Source organism: Muscardinus avellanarius (genome assembly GCF_963383645.1).
Source record: "Muscardinus avellanarius genome assembly, chromosome: 1".
Lineage (NCBI taxonomy): Eukaryota > Metazoa > Chordata > Mammalia > Rodentia > Gliridae > Muscardinus > Muscardinus avellanarius.
Window position 1 is genome coordinate 67,798,859 of NC_137786.1, and position 19,441 is coordinate 67,818,299.

Genomic DNA, 19,441 nt, shown 5'->3' on the forward strand with positions numbered 1-19,441 from the left:
TGTATTTGTAGGCATCTGCTCAAATTTCAGAGCTTTGCTTAAACTAGAAATTAAGATGTGTGCATTTCAGTTGGCTGCTGATACAGGGAACCTGCAGGTGCAGTTTGGATATAGTTATGATATGAATAGCAATTCAAATCAAATGAATAAATATATCAGGGTATATCATGGCATTTACTATAAATCTGAAGCGACAGCATTAATTACAGAGTTTATGAAATGATCTAAAATGAAATATGAAAGTGTGAGGTGGGTTATTTTTATGGGAGTAGAAATAATGGCAGTAGAAGTACTATAAGCAACTCTTGATTATCTGTAACAGATTATATGTTTTACAGTTCTGTGCAAGTCAAAGTAAATTAGCAAAGTAGAGGAATGGTTGAATGCACTTATAGGAAAATTAATGGCACAGTTACAATCACTTAGAGAAGTGGCAGGTCCTTTATTTGTGATTACCTGGTAATTTTAAAGTAGGTGATTCATAATCTGTTTTCTCTTCTGTTAAAACAGTCATAGCTTGTGTGGTCAATAGGATATCTGAGCTTGGTGTGAGTCAGGCTTGGACAAGTTCTTTAAAAATACTGACACCCGGGCCCAGAATCAAGAGATTCTGCCTTGATTGGTCTGGGACACATCTTGCAAATCAGGGTTTTTAAAAGTTTCCCAGTTGATACTAATGTGGACTCAAGGCAGAAAATTGCTGGACTCCATGAAGCAAGTATTTGTATGAATATTTTACCAGCTAATGTCTATAAGGGTAAAACATGGATGTTTCCTGATTCCAAAATGAAATTGAATGTAGATGGATTCTGTGCTTATTTGGTTAGTTCAGTTGAAGCATAGGTCCAAATGGTTGGGTCATCCTAACCCACTGCTCTAGGCAGTTTAGTAACGATGCCTAGATTTTATACTACAGTCTGTACTTTGTATTATCAGTCCAGAATCATGGGCAGGCTGGTGAGCTAGATGTGAGGAGAGGTAGACTGAGTCCTGTCTGCGCCACCATGGGCAATTAACTTAATCTCTGGGGGCTTGGGATTTATCATCACTGAAGCCTGAGAGTTGAGCTAGCTACAGATTATCAAGGTGTCATCCCCACACCAGTAACATCAACATCACCTGGGGACTTGTTAGAAATGCAAATTCTTGGACCACACACCAGTCCCATGGGGACAGAGGTTCTAGGAGCGGGGCCATGCTTATGCATTTTGATAAGTTCTTCAATTGATTCTGATGCATAGTAAAGTCCAAGAACTATGAAAACACTCTAGTGTCTGAGACCCCTTCTCTGTTTAAAAGTCTCTATTATTTATAGTGGACGAAAATTTGAGAAACCTACATTTCTATCTCTTCCTAAGTCTTAGATACAATTCTACCTTTATCTTTTGGTGTTTTTACAGATTATATATAATTGATGTCCAAGTTGTAAATTTAAATTCTCAATTTTATTATTTAAAATATGGAAGGTTGCCTAGAGTTTTGCGCCATTAGAGATTATTTTCTTTTAATCCCTAGGTAATATAACTGTAATAGTAACTTTTCTCCAGATAAGTTTTTATAACAGCTTTATAGAATTATAATTCATATACCATACAATTCACCTATTTAAAACCTATGGTTCAGTGGACTTTAATATATTCCCAGAATCATGCAACAATCACTGCAATAAATTTTTAGAACAATTCCATCACCCCCAAAATATGCCCTGTGCCATTAATTTTCCTATAAGTGCATTCAACCTATTAACAGTCATGCCCCATCTGTTTCTTTCCTGGGACTCTTTCAACTGTTCATTTCTTTTCTGCCTCTATAGACTTGCTTATTCTGGACATATAATAATATGTAGCTTTCTGTGTCTGGTTTCTTTTACTGGTTTCTTTTACTTGAAAACCTAGTGTTTTCAAGATTCCTCCATATTGAGCACTGGCCCATCATCTGCACATAGCACAGTCTATTTATTCACTCCTCAGTTGAAGGTCATTTCAGTTTTTTCTACTTTTTGGCTACCGTGAATGATGCTGTATCAACATCCATATACAAGTTTTTGTACTGATGTTTATTTTCATTATATTAAGCATGTACCTAAGAGTTGAATTGCTGGGTTATGTGAACAGTTTATGTTTTAGCTGTTTCACAAACTGTCAAGATGTTTCTGAAAGTGGCCACACCATTTTACATTTCCATCAACAGTACATTAGGGTTCCAGATTCTCACCTCAGTGACACTACACTTCGTCCAGTGTAATGTAGGTATCTTCTAACAGAGCAGTCCTAATTACTACCTTGTAATACTGCTGTCATTTACTTCATTTATGTAAACAAACACTCTAACACCCAATACCTTGTTACTATCATTATTTTAAATTTATCTTTCATATCAATTACACATAAGAAAAAAATTTGATCTTCATGTGTTCCTTCTTTGATATTTCTTTTCTTTATAATATAGATCCAAGTTTATCATATATATCACTTCCCTTCACCTAAATAACTTCTGTTAATATTTTTCTAGGGCATGTCTTCCAGCAGTGAATTTCTTTGCCCAAGAAATTCTTAATTTCTCTTTTACTTTTGAAGGACAAATTCACTCGTTTTTGTTTTTCTTTAGCTACTGTATATTCATCCTACTTTCTATTTGCTAAACTTGTTTTTGATGAGATGCTGTGATTCTTATCCTTGATCCTGTATAGTGAAGACGTGTATATTCTCCATTTTCATGAGTTTCTATGTGTGGTTTGCTCCAATACGAATATGAAGATGCCTAATTGTGCTTCTTGGGCTTTATTCTGCTTGATATTCTCTGAGCTTTCTGGATCTGGATTTCATGCCTGTTATTTATTTTGGGAAGGTATTGCCATTATTACCATAAATATTTCTTCAACTCTATTCTCTGATACTCTAACTAAATGTGTTGTAACTCTTGAAATTGACCCACATTCTTATATGTTCCTTTCTGTTTCTTCAGTGTTTCTTTTCTTCTGTTACTTTTTCTCTTTACATTTCAGTTTGGCGATTTCTCTCTGACTTCTCTAAGACATCAATGGAGGCCTTCTTCATTTCTATATCAGTGTCTTTAATTTTTTTTTTTTTTTTTGGTGGTACTGGGGTTCCTGGAAGCCCTTCTACTTCCGGGATACACTCCCACGGGCTACACTCCCAGACCTATTTTTTAACATTTTTATGTGGAAACAGAGTCTCTTAAGCCAGCAAGGCTGGCTTCGAACCAGCGCGATCCTCCTGTCTCCACCTCCCAAGCGCGGGGATTACAAGCGTGCGCCACCATGCCCGGCCTCAGTGTCTTTAATTTTGAGCATTTCCCTTTCTTAGTTTCCATCTATCTGCTTATATTTGACTCATCGGGTCTTGCATATCATCTACTTTTTCCATTAAAAGAAGATACTCTTAAGATGTTTATCATAGTCATTTTGGATTCCTGTATACTAGCTCCAAGGGCTGTTTCATATCTGAAGCGGATGCTCATGATTACTTGATCTCTTTTATGGGCTAAATTGTTCCTTCCTTTCCTATGTTGAAGTCCTAATCCTCATTATCTTAGAATATGACTGTATTTGGAGATGAGGTCTTTGAAGAGATAATTAAGTTTAAATAAGTTCATCTTATGGGCTCTAATCCAATGACTGGTGTCCTTATAAAAGAAAGAAATTAGGGGACCACATAGGAACACAGTCAGTAGAGGTCCATCTGCAAGCCAAGGAGAGAGGTTCAGGAGAAACCAAACCTGCCAACATCTTGATCTTTTACTTCTAGTCTCTAGCACTGTGAGAAAAGAATTTTCTCTTATAAAAGTCACCCAGTCTGTGGTATTTAATTATAGAAGCCCAAGGAAATTAATTCAGTTCCTCTAGACTGTGTGCTTGCCTTATGGCATGCTTTGCAATGTTTTGTTGAGACCAGGACAGGTCATATGAAGTAATAAAGACTCAAAGTGTGAAGATTTCTATTAATTTGGCTAGAATTCGGGTCATGTCTTCTTTGCCGTAGCTATAAAAACCTGGAGCTTCAGATTCCTTCTTTTATTTTTCCTTTTGACCTTGAGCTTCATTAAGTCTTTGCAGAGATCCAATGTCTCCCAGCTCTTTCTGCTGTAATCTACAGTTATCACACTGGATCTCTGTTGATGCATGGTACAGTGGTAGCGAGAAGGAGCATTCTGTGTCTTCTAGTGAAGTCCTAGCATCTTAATGGACCTGTGTCTCAGAGATGTGACCTTCACAAATGTTTCTCCAGTGACACAGCTTCTTTTCCTAGTTGGCCCTACTTTTCTGGCTGGACCATTCCCAACTTATGTTCTTGAATCTCTGACCCCTGTGGTCTGTTTTATCTTCCCTGTAGGTAAGATAGAAAGTCTAGAGGAATCTGGAATGGGAGTATGCCTTCCTCCAAGCCTGATAAGGCTCAGGGTAAAACTTTTTCCTGGAGAGCAGGACTTTGTGGTGGAGAAGGCACTGGCCATGGTTCAGTGTAACTCTTCCCTTTCACCTGCAAGAACCAGAAAGCTCTTTCTCCAGTCCTTCCTATGAAGAGTAAGGTGGTCCCTGCAAGTAAAGTCCACAAAAGTGTGGTCTTTAAGACTTTTTAAGCTTATGTTGGCCCACACTTGACCTCTAGCCATTCATAAAAATGACCATTCAAGCACTGCTACCAGTTTATAGCTCTAGTGACTTTTGCTCTGGCTAAGCAGATCTTGGCTATGTCTCTCTGGACGGACCTGTCTGTCATATTTTGGGGCTGCCATTGCTTTGAACATTGTTTTTTATGCATCCAGGAAAAGTTGTTCATTTTCAGTCCGCCCAATTTTTTCTTGTAGTAAATATAAATGTTATATATTCTAAGTTCTTTCCATGTTGAAGTTGAAACAAAGTCTCATTTAATGGGATTTTTAGGTTAATCTATTGATTCTGTAGATAAATTTGGGGAGAATTGCCCACTTTAACAATATTTGTCTCTCCGTCCAAATTTGTAACATCTATTCCTTTATTTAGATCAGTTCTTAGTTCTTTTAGAAATGTTTTATATTTTTCAATATACAAATCTTAAATGTTTTGTTACATTTATTCCTAAGTATTTGACTTTTCCATTCTATTATGAATAGAATTATTTTTGTAATTTTAGTTTTAGAAAACTTATTGATAATGTATATAAATACAATATAGTCTTATATTTTGTGTTGGTTCCTATGAACTTCTAAATTATTATTTCATTTAGTTTTCTTTGTAGATTCTTTAGCATTCTGTACATATCATCTGTGAATAAAGACAGTTCTATTTCTTTCTATTCAAGCTTTATGAATTTTCTTTTCTTGCATTCCTGCACTTTCTAGAATGAACATTAACTTTTTTATGAGTTAATAATGTTGTATACTGTTTTTATAAGATAATAATGTTGCATAAGTTTTTATAAGTTTCTTTTGAGATGGGGGTCAGGCTACGTTGCCCAGGCTGGCATCCAACTCAGGCTCAGGGCATCCTCCTGCCTCAGTTTGAACTCTTAAGTACTTTGTAGATTCTTGTTAGGCATTGGAACTATGGTCATAATATAGATGGTCATTTTATTTGTTTCCTGCTGGAGGTATTCTACCTGAGGGCATATTTTCTGCTTTCTTTCCGCCAAGATATATAGAGTCTTTCTGTTGTTTATCAAATAACAACTATTTGAAGTTTTGAGGATAAAGCATTAAATGTATAGAATTTTTATTTTTAAATACAAATAGTATCAATATTGTTAATGAAAAATAAAGAACCAAGTTTAAATGAATGATGATCCCAAGTCTTATTTTTAAACATACACACTTGCATGCTGCCTGGAGTTAGAATTGCAGGACTGAAAAGTGACATCTTTCACTGGCATGAATACCATCCTGAGCCTGCAGAGTGGCTAAGAATGCACACCGCAGGTGGTCCTCACATTCTCTTCCTAGAAAGATGCTACACTGGCAAGCCTGATCAGAGGGAGCACCTGTTCTGCTGATCATCTGTCTTCTCTATCCCCCAAGCACACTCAAATCTTTATGCCATCTGCTTGGACACCTCTTTTCTGGCTTAGCTGCTTTGCCAAGTTATCTTTCCTTCATTACCCTTTCCTGGATTCTTGCAGACCATTATCCTTTTACTGTCTCCAAAGCAAAGGTACAATGTAACTTGATTGTGCCTCACACAGCTTAATCACTGCTTGATTGCATTACAGTTCCATCCATTTAGCACCAAGCAGGTAACCTAAGTGGGGGACAGGGAGCAGACTCTATCGTCAAGGGGTGGCTACTGCTCAGCTCCAAGGTGCTTGCCATGAAGGATACGGGACAAGGGCTGGCTGATGTGTTTTCTCTCTCACTTTCTTTTTTCTTTTTCTTTTTTTTTTAAGGAAAAGGCAGAAATTTGGTATTAAGTCTTCTGTTTTAAAAGATTTGAAGTGAATTCATGCTCTTTACAAGCACTGTCCAGGCCAAATGAAATACTTCTGTGGGCCATGTTTGGCTGAGGGCCTCCAATGGTTGACCTCAGATTTACTGTAATTGCTTTCAGCTGGAGTTGTGAGTTAACACAACAAAGATTTCCTGCGATATCTGCAAATAATAGTGATAGTCTGCCAAACCTCCTTATCATCCTCCCAACTTTTTCCCGCCTTTGTTCAGGCTGTTTGACAGACTGTTGATCTCTCCTCCACTGTACTTGATCACTTTTGCCTTTATTTTTTTCTTTTCTTCTTCTTTTTTATTGGTGCATTGTGATCATATATCTTAAAGGGGTTCAAGATGGTGGAGACATACATGCACACATCACCCAGTTAGCCCGTCCCCAGTTCCCACCCCATTGCCTTTCCCTCCCTCCTTCTCATGTTTGACTTAGTGATTGGCATTGATATATTTGTTAAAGTACATCATGTGCAAATTCTCAAATGCACTTTTGCCTTTAGAAGGTAATTATCTCAAAGATCTGAGGGCTGCCTCTGTCCCCCCCCCCATCCTTCCTATGAATGAAGATGGTGGGGACTATCTTTCCCCATCTCCTCCTCGTGAGACCCGGAGCGGTGCAGGGTGGTCCCGGTTCTCACGGTGGCGGAGGAGGAGACTCAGGCTGTTCCCTCCACTACTGAACTTCTGCTCTCTTTGCCCTGATAGCACCTCTGATCTCGTGTTACTTTAAAAAGAGCATAATTTGGGGAAACTTGAGGCACCTAATTTTGTTATCGACTCTTGCTCTTGCATTTGTGTGCAGCACTCTGCTTTCTTTCCATCTTCTTCCCACTTCTCTTTCCATTTGATGTTCCCATAAGTGGCAAATACAGCAGTGTGGGGACTCCAGAGAAACAAATCCCAGGGGAAACGAGCATCTGTGGGTGGCTACTTGGTTGGCCAGCAGTGGCTCTGAGGGAGCAGAGATTTCTTTCACAGGATTGCAGAAACCAGGGCTTTGGAGCTGTGAAATGATCTAGTGAGAAGAAGCCATTATCTCTGTATTGAGAATGTGATACATAGGCAGTAAGATACTGACTACTCTGAATAAGTTGATGTCACATACCTCTTTCCCTTGGCAGGTTCCGCTGTTGTGGGGATTTGTGAGAATTCACAGCCCCGTTTAAATAGCTTGTTTGCCCTGGTGAACCTCTTGAAGAAAGGCAAAGAAGTTGAGTTTTTGCCGATGTCTGTATTACAAGTTAAAATTGAAACTCCAAATAAGAGCCACAAATTGATTTTCTGTTTCAAAATCAGAGACTTAATATCATGTAGATATTTTACTGCCCAGATTTCCCAGTGGAGTGTGGGTGGGGTGGGGTAAGAACAGCCAGGGGACTTCTAAATACACTGAGCCCTGGGGATTCTGAGCAGCCTCCCAAAGGCAAGCACTCCATAAAGAGTGAAGCTACTAATAAGTGGTGCAAACACAGAAGGCTGTTCTACTACCTGCCACCCAAAAATGTAGACTTGCTTTCTCCACCCTGGTTGGTCAGGGCAGGGTGAGAAACAGGCCTGCTGTGTGCCTGACCTGTTTCAGTGATGGCGGTCAAAAGCCCAAGGTCAGAAGCTGGCATGCTGTGTCTTCCGTGGGACTCCTCTCCAGCTCTTCATTTTCTGGGCAACCCACCTTGGTCTCCTTTCTTATACATCTTCCCTTTCACTGTATCCTGCTCTCTTTTTTCCTTGGTATAGTCTCACCTTTTAGAATTCTGCACCCATTTCATGGGGCTGTGTCCTCTTGCTGGGGTTGGCTACACACTTTGTAAATCCCAGTGCACAATGAAAATGCAAATGTCTCTGTTGGAAAGAATAGTTAGACTTTCAAGGCAGTGACAGCAGAACATTAAGCCAGTGTGGGACTTTGCAGGACATGGGTTGCAACCTATAAGGTTGGCCCTGCCTCTTGTGGCCAAGTCAGATTCCCGGTGGTTTCCTAATGCATCCTACTGGGTCCTTTAGAAACTGTAGGGAATAGCTTCTAGGATGTGCCCTTCAGTGCACTTCTAGGATTAGGTCCTGGTTATGTAGAACTTTTCCTTGGTGAAAATTATGTTAGAAGAAGAAAAACCCCCTTGTTTTAAAGATGGAAATTATTAGGTGAAGAGAGATCAATTAGAAAAATCTAAGCATAGGACTCCTGATTCTCTGAAATAAATTTTTTAAAAAATTAGCATACAGTAAAATATTGTCAGTAGGTAATAGTGCTGAGTATGTGATGAATCAGAAAGGCTGTCATTACCCAATGGTGATTCAGTCATCAGAAAGCAAAAATTCTCATCATAGAAGATTTCAAAGGCCAGATTTCCTGTATGTTTCAGTAGCTTAAACTTTAAAGGTAAATACACTAAGCAAATAAATAATAATAAGCATATTGATACCACAAAAACACCTGAAAAACATTATTCCCAGTAATCTCAATATTAGGGAGGCAAGGCAGGAGGATCCCAGGTTCAAAGCCAGCCTCTGGAACTTAGTTGAGACCCTATTTAAAAAAAAGTTAAGGTGCCAGGGGTGTAACTTGGAGGTGGAATGCCATAGGTTTGATCCCCAGTACAAAAAGAAAGAAAGAAAGAAAGAAAGAAAGAAAGAAAGAAAGAAAGAAAGAAAGAAAAGCCATTAGAAACTGTAGGTAGCCTCAATAATGTGTAGTGAAAAGTGAAAATTTTCAGTGAATTTTCAATTGGGAGAAATAATCAATGACAATGTGATAGCTCTGTAGCATTTCATCCACCCCATATATTAAAATATAATAAGTTTTTAGTTATAGAAGCTTTCAAAAAGACTTTCAAAGTAGCACATCAAAGCATAAACATAAGCCCGGTATGGTGATACATTTCTAAGCCCAGTGCTTGGGAAGCTGAGAGAGGAGGGTTCCAGGACAGCCTAAGTAAACTAGTGAAGCTTTCTCAAAATAAATACAAAAATAATAAAAAGCGATGGGGGTGTAGCTGGGTGAAATCCCTCATAACACACACACAATTAAATATGATAGTGGAAGTAATCTGTGGACATGTACTGCTTTTACATGGTTAGTGGTAGAAGTCATTGCATGTGAACTGAACTTTAAGGGGAAATGAGGCTTTTCATCTTCCAGCAAAAGATTCCTGAGACTACAGGTCTCATGCCCATTCCTTATGTATGCAACAGACATGTGTATCAGTCATGTACTTACTGGCACAACATCATGTACCTGTTGGCTTCCCAAGTGCAGGCATACCTGAGGAGGCAACTTGATGCATGTAATATGTCTGTTTTACTGATTATAAATACATAGTAACCGTGGGTATTTTTCCCAGAGGGTCTCCTAAAGCCTCACCCACATTGCCACAAATCACCATCACACGCTGCCTAGTGGGTAATTTCTGTCTACAAATTGAGTGATTGTACTTATTATTAAAAAAACAATAATTTAGAACTATATATTTCAATATTGCATACTCAATACTAAACACTGTTATGAACTTTACATATATTAACATATATGTGCAGTTATTATTACTACTATTTTTATTTTTATTTTGAAACAGGGTCTTGCTAAGTTGCTCAGTTGTCTCAGACTCCCAAGTACTAGGATTACAGGTGTGTGCCACTATGCCCAGGTTAGTTATTATTCCTATGCTCACTTTCTAGTAGAGTGAGATACATGGAGTTAAGTAGATCACTTAAGATCACATAGGTAGTAAGTGGCAGATTTGAATCCTGCCTACTGACTCTTCTTCTAACCACCCCCTACCTCACTTATATTTTACCAGTACTTTATTGCATTGACCCAAAAGATCCTTGATACTTAGAAAAATAAATGAAGAGAGAGCCTGTGGTATCAGTCAGCAGTCCCAACTTCTGATGTGCTAACCTGGGGCACAGCTGGCTTGCCTTTGGTCCTGCCATTTTGTTTAGAGAATGACCTGAACATTTCTGAACATTTCTTTTGGGAAGTCTGAGGGTTTTAAACATGCTGCCGGAGCCAGCTGGCAAAAGTATGGGTTCCGAAGAGAGGCGTGAGGATGAAGAATTCAACTCTTAAGAATTTGATTTCAAGAATTTTTAAATTCTAAGGTGGGAGGTCTGCCAGCCTACTATCTCCACTGGCCGACCCCTGCTCCTGGGTCAATATCTCTACTAGTCGACTACTGCTTCTGGTTCAATATTCTCCATTGGGCTGACTATGGGTTTATTTCTCTAGAGGTATTTATACAGTTATAGGTCAATCAGTATCCTCATGCTATCACCACCAGAATACAATAAAGACCAATCCAAAGCACATACATTACAGGTAGGTTAATCAGTACCCTCGTGCCATTACCACCTACCTGATCTTCTTCCAGACCTTTCACTTTGAACTTTCCATGACCCCAAACCTTGTTGACTCTGGGCGAAGGACAGTCAGCTGAATCAGAAATATTCTTTTAGGGGAAAACCTTAATGGATCCCCACAACATGTGCCCCCAGATTCTTTCATCCTCTTCCCTTCAAGAGCGAATGCTTATTTCCCTTTCTCTTAAGCATGGGCAGGGCTTTCTTCTAATACCAAAAAGAACAAACCAAAACAAACAAACAAAAAAAAAAGCAGAAATGATTTATTTTGTGTGTGTGACTTTGGAGCCGAGGCCACTGAAGGTACAGTGGTCTGCTTCTTGCTCTGTCTCTCTTGGGTCACTTGCTGTGGTGAAAGTCAGCTTGGAGTTCTGAGAGGTCCACACAGCAAGAAATCGGGAGCCAGGTCTCCTGTCGGTGGCTATGTGTCCTTGGGCGCATACTCTCCACCTCCAGTCCAGCCTCTGGGTCACTACAGGCCTGGAGAACATCTGGATTATGAATTTATGAGAAACCCTGAGTCAGAGTTGCCCAGCCAAACCTCTGAATTCATGTCCTGTAGAAAATATGAGCCAGTCATTGTTGGCCATTTTAAGTCTCTAAATTCTAGGGTAATTTATTACGCAGCAACAGGTAATTACATAATACAGTTAGTATTATGGTAGCCAGTAAATTTTGGTTTTTCATAATCAAATTTTCATTTTGGACTGAGAAGCACATCTGGGCTGTTCCCTGGATGAGAGTCCCCTGGGCTCAGATGCTACCAAATATTTTGAAATTGAGGGAATATATCTGAAATTAAATCAACTATATATTTCAAGGTCTCTAACCATCTTCCTCTTCTGCCTTCACCTGCAGCGTCTGAATTGAATAGACTCATTTTTGTACTGTTTCAGAGCCAAGAGCAGTTTGATTTTAACACAACTGTTGCCTAGCAATAGGAAGGAACTTAATGGTTCCACTTTCTTTGGCGTACTGAGAGGGACCTCCCTGTGTGGCTATTGTCTGTCTGTAATGCTGAATTTAAAACTGTAATTATCATTTTAAGATAAAATTGAAGCTGGCCTCTGTGACATATTGCACTTACCCTGGCATCTCTGCTGCCCTGGGGATTGGACTGGCCCAGTATAAGGTCTCCTTGCAGAAAAGGCTCTTGGAATTATGTGGTATTTAGAAGTCATAAGACAAAGCTGGAAAGAAACTAACAAATTCCTCATTGGTAGGAAAACAGGTGGTTTGTATTCACTATACGCTTACTTTGAGATTCTGGGACTGAAACTTGGCTCCTTCAATGTTGTGACTAGAAACTGGGCCAATGAGTTTAGGGGAGAGACCACAGGGGAGTGAGAATTCTAAAAACAAAAAGGGGTGGGGGAGGGTGGGATGTCCAGTCCCAACTGGCCTCTATGCCCTGCTCTTCTGAAAAGGCTCCTAGAAATGCTAGCTGCTGAAAATTTTTAGGCACTAGACCTAAATCCAACTATTCATCAGAAGAGGCTGATATCATGATTTAGAAATCTCTGTCTGAAATTCTTTCCCACTCTGTGGACTCAACTACTTGATTTTGTTTAATTTTAAGTGAGTTTATATAAGTTTTCTTGTGCACAACCAGTACTATACAAGTACATTTCTGACTAATACAAATAAAAAGGGTCAAGTTTGAAACTTACACTAATCGGGCTGGGGTTGTAGCTCAGTGCTAAAGGGCTTGCTTTGCATGTGCAAGGTCCTGGGTTTAATCCTCAGTAAAAAGGAAGAAGGGAGGGAAGGAGGCAGAGAGAGGGAAGGAGGCAGAGAGAGGGAAGGAGGCAGGCATTGCCTCTACTCTCTGAAAACTGATGATCCACTGGAGATTAGAACAGCTATAAAGCAAATACCAAATGATCAAGGTGTAAACTCCAACATGTGGATATAATCTGCATTATTTGGCCATGTTGTTAAAATCTGGACTTGAAAACTAAGAGAAAATGTCATATTAGCAAAATAATAAGTCTTCAGTGCATAACCCTGAAAGAAAAGGTTAATATAGTTTCAAAGTATTTCAGACACTCTCCCAATTAACTCTCTGGAAGCAGATATATATAATTTTTTTTTTTTTACTTTGAAACACTTTTATCCTCTGGATCTACAAGCTTTTCTCTGTGGGTACATGCTCCCTGATTTATGCAACCGTCAGAGAAATTTAGCTGGTATCAGATTAAGGGGAGGCCATGTGTGTCACATTAGATGAAATTAATATTGCCAAGATGTCTACACATGCATCATGATGAGAAGTGAGGAATCACTGATCTTGAAACAAGTTATATTTCATTGATTTCAAAAATCTGGAGACATAAACCCACAGAACAACCCAAATAGTCTAGCTAAAATAGCAGCACTGCATACTGCATATTCTTTTTAATAAATGTAACAAATTGCCAAGGGGGACCAGTTGTCTCCTTTCTCAATATTATTGGATTGTCAGCTCTAAAACCAAGAACAGATGTTTAATTACAATTTAGCACTCAAGTGACACCGGCCCAGATGTTACCTGCCCATAACACACCTCCTCTCTGCAAATTTTTCTTTGTGTTTTCTTCTCATTTTCAAAAGCCTGTACACAATTCAGAATTAATTAAAAACAGCAGAACATCTTAATCTGGATAAACCCTCATCTGGCAGATAATGTTACATTGCCAGAGATCCCCTTGCCAAAATCAGTTGTCTTAGTTCCTGCAGATTATGTAGAAAACACACTGCCGTGGTCCCTATAGGGACCACTGAATGCACACAGTCTCTCAGAGAAGGCTAGAGCCTAGCCTCCACCTTCTTTACCTGCCTTGCTACAGTGTTTAAGGTTTGCAAGTGAGATTCTCATTCCCTCTTATCTGTATGCTCATTACAGACTTATGGAGACCTAATCCTATACCTTACATTTGTAAACTACTTTACAGTTTCAAAGCCCTTTAAGAAGTCATGGTGGGGTGCCCCTCCCAATGAGCCTGGGAGATAAGACGGCACCTGTATCTTCTTTCAGGTACATAAAGAAACAGGCTCAGAGAGGTAAGGAGTCTTATTTGAGGGCAATTATAAATCACATGCTGGACTCCAGGTCCAGTGCTCTTGGTTACTTTTGTAAGTGGTACTTTCTTTCTTTCTTTTTTTTCCAAATGCTATATCTGAAGGTATATTAATATTCCAACTAGAAATCCTAAAAATTAACAACAATAAAGGCAAACAATACAACTTAGAGATAGGTAAAAGACTAACATAAATAATGAATCTCCACAGATAACCAATCTTAGTTGTCTGTTGGATGGAAAATCTTGTTTCTCTGGTTCTGGTGTGTGTTACCTATTTCTTCTTTGTAGTTAATCTCTTTGAGTATTTTCTCTAGTGCTGGTTTTGAAGACATAAATTCCTTCAGTTTCTGTTTGTCATGGAAGCTTCTTATTTTTCTATCTAAATTGATAGAAAGTTTTGCTGGGTAGAAAATTTTTGGCTGGAAGTTGTTTTCTTTCAGAGTTTGGAATATGTTACTCCAAGTCCTTCTGGCTCTCATGACTTGGTTTGGGAAGTCTGGAGTGATTCTAATTGGTTTGCCTCTGAATGTCACTTGGTCCTTTGCTTTTGTTGCCTTTAAGATTCTCTGCTTGGCTTCCACATTGGTCATTTTGACAATTATGTGGCGTGGGGATCCTCTTCTCCGATCCTGTCTAAAGGGAGTTCTATAAGTTTCCTGGACCTGTGTATCAACCTCTTGCTCTATGTTTGGAAAATTTTCTGCTATTACTTCCTTGAAGAGATTGTTGATCCCTTTGGTTTCACTTTCTTTTCCCTCCTCTATTCCAATTATTCTTAGGTTAGCTCTCTTAAAATGGGCCCATATTTCTTCAATGTCAGATTCCTGCTGTCGGATATTTTTTTCTAGATTAGAAACTATGCATTCATTTTTGGATTGCTCATCTTCTAAGAGCGAGATTCTGTCCTCCATGTGGTCTAATCAGTTGTTCGTGCTTTGAATTGAGGCCTTTACTTCATTAATTGCATCCTTTATCTCTTTTTGGCTCTCTCTGAGTTCTTTTTGAAGCACCTCTATTATTTCTACAGTTATTTTTCTGATTTGATCTTCTAGAAATCTCTGATTTTCAGTTTTATCGGGTTCTGATGTTGTGGGGTTGTGGGCATTCATTGCTCCAGTCTTATTCCTCTTTCCCATGATTTCGGAGCTTTGTGCCTTCTCTGGGTTCTTCCCTGGGTCACTACGGCTTCACTTAAGGTGCTCTGGATCTCGAGTCTTTAGTATATCAGACCCCACTACTCCTTTACTGGGTTGTATCACAGAGTCTCTGACCCAGAGAGTCGATAGAGGCTGCTTTAAACTATGGGGGGTGCCAGGTTGCACATTCTCCTATGGTGTGATATCTCTGCCACCGCCACTCCCCCACTGGGTCAAGTCCCAGGGAGTACAGTACTGGGATTTCTCCTCTGTGGCCCGCAATTTGACTCACTGTTCTTGAGTATGCAGATGTAGCTGTACTGGACTCAGTGAATTCACTGCTGCTGCCACCGGTGGCAATATGGCGCCGCTGCCACGCCCTCGTCCGCGAGGCTGGCGTATTTTTTCTTCTCTGGTTTTGAGTTCCACTCTGAGTTCCTGCAGCGTGTGCTGAGCTCAGCCACTGGGAGCTTTAGATGCTTCCTGCGCCGAAAGATCCTGCCTGGCTGTTCCGCAGCGGCTCACCTCGGCTTGCTGTAGCCGTCCGGTGAACTTGCCGCTGCCGCTGGCAGTATGGCGCTGCTGCCGCGTCCTCGGGCGTGCGGCCGGTGTATCTCCTCTGTGGCTCTGAGCTCTGTTCTCAGTCTGCTTTCTCTCTGGAGCCTGGTGATTTTTTTGTTTCTCTGGTGATGGTGTTTTCTGGCTATGAAAGGCGCTGATTTTGTGCTAATGGAGATTGGTTGTTAGCGGGGCTCTTAAGCCCCACTTTTCTCGGTCGCCATCTTCCCGGAACTGTAAGTGGTACTTTCGAGCCCCATGCCTCATATTTCTAGGGACAGCCGAGCAAATTGCCACATGCTTCCTTCCAATGATTTTCATTACTGACCAGCTTCAAATAGGAATCTCAACTTTCTTCCCTTCAAATTCAGTCACTGCCTATATATATGGAAGTTTTAAGGACCACCTTCTATTCTTTGTGTCTTTTGTGTGTTGCATAGCTGGGGTTTAATTTCCAGCAGGGCTCAGAACCAAAGCCTTCCTGAGAAAGGTGCTCACAATACTGATTGATACACATAGAAGACATCTTTAGGGATGTCAGCATATTTCTTTGTTCTCATAAACATTTATTCAGATAAACAGATTAGGGAAATCACAATAAGTCGAAGAAACCCCTGAACTCACCAACCAAATTTTATATTTTTATTCATTCATTTGTTTATTTATTTATTCATTTATTGACTTATTTGTAGTACTAGGGATTGAACCCTGGGATGTTCTACCTCTGAGGTATACCCTCAGACCTATTTTATTTTTTATTTTGAAATAATGTCCCACTAAGTTATTGAGGCTGTCCTTGAACCTGCTATCCTCCCATGCTTAGCTTCCCAAATTCTGGGATTACAGAGGTGTGCCACCATCCCTAGCTTTAATTTGTTATTTTATTTTATTTTAGTAGAGGGATTGAACCCAGAGGCATTCTACCTCTGAGCACCACCCTCAGGCCTTTTTATTTTCTATTTTGAAACAGGGTCTTGCTAAATTACCATGCACTGGAGTCGAATCTATAATTCTCCCAACTCAGCCTTCCAAGTGCTAGGATTACAGAGGTGCACCACTGTGCCTGGCTTAATTTGACATCCTTTGACAGTGACCTCAAAGACAGAAGCTTCTCATTCTTAAAGTTTGGTGGCCCTGTCATATTTTTATTTTCAAATGGCTTTTTTTTTTTTTTTTGGTGGTACTGGGAATGGAACCCAGAGGCCTTCAGATGATGTAACTCCAGGCTGTACTCCCAGACCTATTTTATATCGTATTTGGAAACAGGGTCTCGCTAAGTTACTGAGATCCTCACTAAGTACCTGAGGCTGGCTTTGAACCTGTGCAATCCTCCTGTCTCAGCCTCCTAAGCACAGGGATTACAAGCGTACGGCACCATGCCTGGCTTCAAATAGTTTTATGGAGATATATTTTACATACCATACAATTCACCCACTTAAAATTTGCCAATAGCCAGGCATGGTGGCGCATGCTTGTAATCCCAGCATTCGGGAGGCGGAGACCAGAGGATCACAGTTCCAGGACAGCCTCAGCTAATTAGCAAGGCCCTTGGCAACTCAGTGACACACTGTTTCAAAAATAAAAAGACTAAAAAATAGGGTTGGAGGTGTAGCTCAGAGGTACAATGCCCCTGGGTTCCATCCTCAGTACTGCCAAAAAAAAAAAAAAAAAAAAAAGTATACCAACATTGGTATTTCTCTGCCATCATTAGTGGACTTCCAGTCTTTTTTAAAATTTAATTTAATTTAACTTTTTGGTGTGAGTGGTACTGGAGATTGAGCCCAGGAGCATTCTGTCTATGAGCTATACCCCAGCCCTCTTTATTTTATTTTATTTTATTTGAAACAGAGTCTTGCTGGTTGCTGAGAGTCTCACTAAATTGCTGAGGCTCAGAGTTTTGCTAATTTGCTGAGACTGTCCTCAAACCAGCAATCCTCCTGTCTCAGCCTCCCAAGTACTGGAATTACAGGCATGCACCACCATGTCTACCTAGATCACTCCCAATTTTTTTTTTTTTTTTTTTTTTTTTTTTGGTGGTACTGGGGTTCCTGGAAGCCCTTCTACCTCCGGGCTACACTCCAGACCTATTTTTACATTTTTATTTGGAAACAGGGTCTCCTAAGCCAGTGCGTGTGGCTGGCTTCGAACCTGTGCGATCCTCCTGTCTCTGCCTCCCAAGCGCGGGGATTACAAGCGTGCACCACCACGCCCGACGCTCACTCCCAATTTTGATTTTTGAAACCCTACGGTGGAAAGCAGTTCACTAGGGCTCGGTGACAGACTCAAATGTTGCTTCTGCACTCTGGCATGTTGAGAAGCCCCCTTGCCCTCGGGAGTTTCCAGTCTAGTCCTGAGGATTGAGCTCCTCTTCCCACTGCATCGAGGGGAGGAAGGAGAGGCTGTGTGCTGCTCTCAGGGACAGTGCAGAGTGAATGGCCTCTGATTGCTGGAGTCCTGAGATCTGGCTTTGGGAAAGGAAGTTATCAGGAAGCGTGGGTCAGGACATGAGCGTGGTAGAGAAAGGCATTTTAAGTAGTCAGAACTGAAGAGGCCTTGAGAGTGAGTCATGGTGTCAAATAAACCTGCACTGCATCAGCGTTCTGCTGCTTACCTAGTCCTGGGGTCTAGGGCAGCCTCGCTGAGTTTCATTTCCTCATCTTTGAAGTGAAGATAACGGGTGTACCTGACTCTTGGTGCCGTTGTGAGGATTACATGTCCTTCTTAGCTCAACAGTTAGAACCACCTAGGTGTTTAGGTGTTCAATGAATATTTCCTGCTGTCATCGTTGTCTGTTTTCTCTACTCAGTTTATAAGCTTCTTGAGAACAAAGACAGTTGTATTCATGCCTGGAACTCCAGCCCCTGCAGACCAGAGTGTTGAACTGAAATAAAAGCAGCCCTCAGCCCCATATCCTCTCTATCTCCTGATGCACTTCTGCGTGTGCATATGCATGCATGCAAACACAAACACATGTAACCACACACGTGTCCTACACCCCAACTGACTGTTACATGGGCAAGAACTAGTAAAATCAGTGAAAAAGTAAGAGTACTAACCACATGTTATATCGTGGTAATCCAATGAAACTAGTTAATTTCTGGGCATAATCAAGGGCCCAAGAAACGACTTTGTTAAATGAATCTGTATAATGGTATTTGCCACAGCTGACTCTTTATAAATGACATATAATTTGGGGAAAGAAGAACCAAGAGGCACAGCTGTAGGATTTTGCAGTAATCGTGGTGGGAGATTCTCAGGACCCACAGTGGAACAGTTTGGGAAGGGGAAGGCATTTGAGTAATTTTAGGGACAACTTTTTGGTAGACTATATAAAGGACATAATGAAGAAGCAAGGAAGACCATGAAATTGTGAGTAGCTTTTCTGAAAAACTAAGTTAATAATACAGTAATGATCTCAGTTCACAATTACCTAAGTGTTAGGTGTCAGCAGGAAGTCTAAGTGGGAAGAACCCAAGACAGGGAACTAGACGCACTTGGAGGATGCACTTGCCCAGCCCTCTCCCCTCTGCAGAAGCATCCCCTGGGCTCCTCAGTGCCTCCTGAAGCTTTGGAAAGGGCTGGAGGCAGATCCCTGGCTGCACCACGAGTCAGAAGAAATTGTCTAGGCTCCATTCTGGGTAGAGATGGCGTGTTTAGTTCATGAGGAAACCGAATTGGTATCTTAATAAAAATTATGTCTGCAATCATCTGTCCTGAAAGCATCACACATCTTTCAGAAGAATGTATCTTGTGCATATTGTTGCCAGTGTCAAAGATGAGGTCATTGGCATGGCTTTGGCTTTCAGTCTCTGGCTGTACTTTTCAGAGGATTAAGGTGCTGGCTCTGATTGCCTGTTGTGTACAGCTTCAAGTTCTAGGCTAAGCCACTTACCAGCTCCT

General features: G+C 40.5%; 1 protein-coding gene across 1 annotated transcript in view; it reads left to right on the forward strand.

Annotated features, from left to right (window-relative positions):
* RASGRF2 (Ras protein specific guanine nucleotide releasing factor 2) overlaps nucleotides 1-19,441 on the forward strand; it is a gene marked incomplete at both ends in the record, with an annotated part of 257,634 nt that overhangs the window by 170,535 nt on the left and 67,658 nt on the right. The gene's annotated exons all lie outside the window — the stretch shown is intronic.